Genomic DNA, 5,020 nt, shown 5'->3' with positions numbered 1-5,020 from the left:
GTTGGGGTCTTAACCCACTGAGCCACCACGGGAACTCCACGTGCTTTGCTTCATTTCTCCCAGGAAGTACAGACTCTCCTGAGTGGAAGCAAAATGAAAGATGCTCCTGGCATCACCAGCGCAGCCACAGTGACCCCTCCCTGGTGGTTCCAAATGAGTGCAGAGGGCCAGCTTCTCATCGAAGGCTGGACTATCGGCCAGCAGAGAGCAGGTGACGAGCAAGGAAGCTGGGCGCTTACCTGGGTTGTCTGATTCAGGTTGGAAAATTCACCAAAATTTTTTTGGGCTGTGTCAGAGAAAGTCTGCCGGACAATTTCTGCTCAAAGAAAGAACAAAAACATCAGTAAAATGCAGGCAGCAAGGAAATGGGTGAAAGACACAGGGAGGATAAATCAGAGTATGCTGGCGTTCCCGTTGTGGCTCAGTGGTTAACGAACCCGACTAGCATCCGTGAGGATGCAGGTTCGATCCCTGACCTTGCTCAGTGGGTTAGGGACCCGGTGTTGTCATGAGCCGAGGTGTAGGTCGCAGGTGCAGCTTGGATCCTGCATTGCTATGGCTGTGGTGTAGGCCAGCGGCTACAGCTCCGATTGGACCCCTAGCCTGGGAACCTCCATGTGCCACAGGTGCAGTTCTAAAAAGACCAAAAAAAAAAAAAAAATTCAGGGTACGTTGATCCCGTCCTCTGGTTGAACTCCCCAGATCTCCAGACTCAGAGAGAAGGAGAGGATGGCACACAATGCCAGGGAAATGCAGTACCCACTGTCACCACCACCCCAAGCAGGTCCCATCAATTTCCTGCCCTTCCCTGGCTGTGTTCCCAGCAGGCTTCTCATTTTCCTCGTACAGCGGCCTCGAGGCTCGGCTACGACAAGACGAAGCTCTTACATATCCTGCTCCTGCCCCCAAAGGGCCGGCTGGCCTCTGCTGCCTGTGTGGGCTACGTCCATCCCAATCTCTGCCTACGGCCGGGCCTGGCATGACCACGGGGAAGGCAGGCGGCACAGGTCCTCACCAACGACCGTCTGCAGCATCCCGAGTGCCGGGTCGACCAGTTCTTCCAGGTACTGCCTCACGATGGACTCGAACGTCTTGTAGCTGACAAACCCCATCAGTTCTTTGCCGCGGTACTGCCTGTCGTATTTTGAGACTTCTTCGTGGATGATGTTTTTAACTGCAAGGTGAAACAAGTCACCAAGGTCACTTCGAACCATGTCACAGGCCTTTTAAAGCTGGTCTTTTAACTCTTTTCAAGTTCCCACGGTAGTGCTGTGGGTTTATAATCCAGCTTATCTCTGCGGTGGCGCTGGTCACGCTGCAGCGGTGGCACAGGTCGCAGCCCTGGCTCGGATGTGATCCCTGGCCCAGGAGCGTCCATGTGCTGCGGATGCAGCCAAGAAAGAGCCAAAAAAAAAGGCACTTAAAAAACAATTCTTACCCACTGAACGGGATGACAGTGTTTTTTTTTTTTTTAAAGAATGAACAAAATATTCATGGTCCTGTAATGCCAGTTTGAGAAATACTGTCTCTTAAGAGGGAAAAATCGTATTCTGGTCAAACGTGTTTCAATGGAGAGTCATTATCCTGAGAGAGAAATGGAAGAAAAAGTTGGGGAGACTGGTGGAAAAAGATCTGACTTGTTAAAGGAAAATAGGAATTCAGACATTCTTGTGGCACTTCCAGCTCTCCCAAGAATACATCCAGACTCCAGATGGAGAAATCTTATCAGGGAAGGAATAGGGCTGTTTGTTTATTTGTTTTTTGTTTTTTTTTTTTTTTTGGCCGCGTCCACAGCATGCGGAAGTTCTGAGGTCAGGGATCAAACCTGTGCCACAGCAGCTACCCAAGCCCCAGCAGTAACCATGCTGGGTCCTTAACTTGCTGAGCCACCAGGGAACTCCTTTTTTCTTTCTCTCTTTTTTTTTTTTTGGGAATAGTGCTGTTTTTATCAAGTGCCAGAACAAAGACTCATTCACACACACGCGCGCACACACACACACACACACACTACTGGTATTTGGGCCAGAGCAGAATGGAAGCTGAGGGGTTCCTGTCGTGGCTCAGCAGAAATGAACCTGACTAGGATCCACGAGGATGTGGGTTCAATCCCTGGCCTTGCTCAGTGGGTTAAGGATCCAGTGTTGCCGTGAGCTGTGCTATAGGTCGAAGATGCTGCTCGGACCCTGTGTTGCTGCGGCTGTGGTGTAGACCAGCGGCCATAGCTCCCGTTCAACCCCTAGCCTAGGAACCTCCATGTGCTGAGGGCGTGGCCCTAAAACAAAAAGAATGGAAGCTGCAACTCTGCCAGGTCTTGAGCTCTCTGGTCTTGGATTAGGGGTGAAGAGATGGGATAGGTGGCACTGCCTGGCCTTGAAACAAAGCAGCAGAAAGCAAGAGTGTGGCACGGTCTTCTGTGGGACTGACTCAGGCAGGGCCCCACACGGTGGCTGGGAAGCAGCTAGAGATGCCAAGGGCTCCCTGGCGTAGGCACCGTCAGTCAGCTCTTTGCTCACCTTCCATGTGCCGGGAGCAGCTTCTGGTCTTGGTAAATACGACGCTGCTTTTAGGCGGAGCCGGGTCCCAGGACTTACCTTTTTTGGAATTGCAATCAAGTGTGACTATCCAGCTTTTAAACTCCTCTCTGATTTTGTTATATAAGCGGGCCTCTTTCTCCTTTACAATTTCTTCTCCTTCTGCCAAGTTTTCAATGTCCTGATTAAACACCTTTATTTTCTGAAACAGAAATAAAGTCATCAGTGTGTGCTGTAGTTGTATTAAAAAGCCGGGCCCAGGACAGCGGCGTGTGGTGTGGGGGCGGGAGGGGCCTCGAGGAAGTCAGAGCATCCACCCACCACCCCGTCCCCGGGGTGAGACCCACGGAGGGCAGGGCAGGGCTCCCGCACCCCACAGACAGGTGGGGGAGCATGAAGGGCCACCTCGGGGGGAGCGGGGCCACCAGGAAGGATCGGATTGTCTCAAGAGATCTGGTGACAGGGAAGCCACTTTCTGTGCTTTTGAGGGCCACGCGGGGTCCCCAGGAATCCTGACCTCAATCAGAAAGAACATTTTATCAGCGTCGTTGCTGGGGACGCTGGCTCCACACAGGCGCAGCTCCTCTGTCGCACTCTGGTGGATCTCCTTTATCTGACTGAACAACAACGGCAGCGATTTCTGAACAAAACAGGAGGAAACAAAACGTGGCAGCTTGATGAGATGAGCTGGCAGGTCTGGTAGGTGTGCACAGAAGCCCACCTGAACACACTCAAGCGGATCCAGAATTTCTATTAGCGGGCGAAGCTTGTTAAGACGTTAACACGTGTTCCAAGCTCAAGGAGGGCTTTGCATGCAATGGCTGGGCACTTCAGCGTGAACCATCATCTGGCGTCGAATGTTCCAGTTCTGCTACGTGATCAGAGTGGGGAGGAAGCGGCTGGTGGCCAGTTTGGGGGGGTTTGGTTGTTGGGGTTGTTTTGTTTGACTCGGTGCTTTGCCCGAGAAAAGAACAGGCACACATGCCTGTAGGGGAAGATTACTGAAAGGTCCCGGCGGTGGTCTTTGGGTGTTACGAGCTGACAAACGGTGCTTCGGGAAAGGATGTGTCAGCAAATCGCTATCAGGCTGGGCACAGTCCTAAGCAGTCAAGGCTGCTGATGGCAACAGCGAAGCAGAGGAGAAGGAAAGATGGAGAAGGGCAGCAAGGAGGGTTGTCTTTGGGCCGAGCATCCTTCCAAGCCCTCCCCATCTCAGCGAAGCCCCCCCCGGAGGGCGGGCCGTACAAAGCCCACGTCTCAGAGGGGCAAGCTGCTCGATAGCATGGCTGGGCTGGTCAGGGGCAGAGCTCCACTGACACCCCGCTCGCCAGCTCCGCAGCCCAAGCAGGTGAACTCTGCAGGTAAGGATGCCTGAGTGAAGCAGCCCGGCAGGATGGGCTCTTTGGGATTTAGAGGCAGTTTGTGGATTAGCATCTTAAGACATAGATAAGGTCTCTGTCTTTTTTTTTTTTTTTTTTTTTTGGACAATTTGTATCTGGAGGCAGAACTGTATTCCTTTTCCCTCTAAGTGTGTTGACTCAGGATTGGTCAAACACACTTAAAATAGTATTATACACATGGTTCATTTTCTTTCTAGATCTCATGTCATTAATATTTATACATTGTGAAAATTAAAATAGCCTAGGACTGGGAAAGCAGTTGGATGCTTTCACTGTTGCGGCCCGAGTTTAATCCCTGGTCTGGTGACTGAAATCCCACATCGAGCCGCTGCATGCCACAGCCAAATAAATAAAGGAATAAATACATGAAATAGCACAAGACTGAAATGCAAATTTTCACGTGAAATATTTAATCGTTGGGCACTGTGTTAGGACAAAATGATCAAACTGCAACGTCTTTTTGCAGAAAAGATGTTTTTCTCGATTGGACAGGGAATACATAGCTTTTTGTCTTTGAGAATCATCTATGGCAAACCTGGGGGTTCCAGCGGAATCAGTGTTCCTCAAAGTTGTGTCCCCTCAGTCACCTGGGAAGTGAGAAGAATGAATTCCTGGGCCCACCCAGGACCTATGGGCTCAGACACCCAGCCTGGGGCCCAGGAAGCAGAGTTTAAACATACGTTTCAGGAAATTTTGGTGGGCTCGTCATTTGAGAACCACGGGCCCCCCAAACAATTATCTCTTGATTCTGCGTCTTCAGGTTCAAAAGAATTCGCTGCTTTTATGTGACACGCAATTTAGCATCGCCCAGAATCCGGCCTCTGGGATCATCTCTGCTCTTAGGTTTAATCCTCCAACTTTCCAGGTTGTTCTATTTCAGGTGCAAAGGTTCAGGCAAGTGTGACACATTTTACTTCTCACGAAGCACGAAGACGCAGTGAGTCTATCTCCTGTGACATCATGAGAACTCTGCCTATGGTTGTCCATTTTTGAGCATCTGTGGAAACTGAACATGTTTCCTACAAGGTTGAAGCTGGGGCAATGCTTTCTTTATATGCTGATTTTTTTTTTTTTTTTTTGCCTTGCTGC

This window comes from Sus scrofa, chromosome 13, assembly GCF_054392235.1.
Source record: "Sus scrofa isolate SSC_HxYL_T2T_F1_AM1 chromosome 13, Sscrofa_HxYL_maternal_Yorkshire_Landrace_v2.0, whole genome shotgun sequence".
Taxonomy (NCBI): Eukaryota; Metazoa; Chordata; class Mammalia; order Artiodactyla; family Suidae; genus Sus; species Sus scrofa.
The sequence above is the reverse complement of the archived record's forward strand: the minus strand, read 5'-3'. Positions refer to the sequence as shown.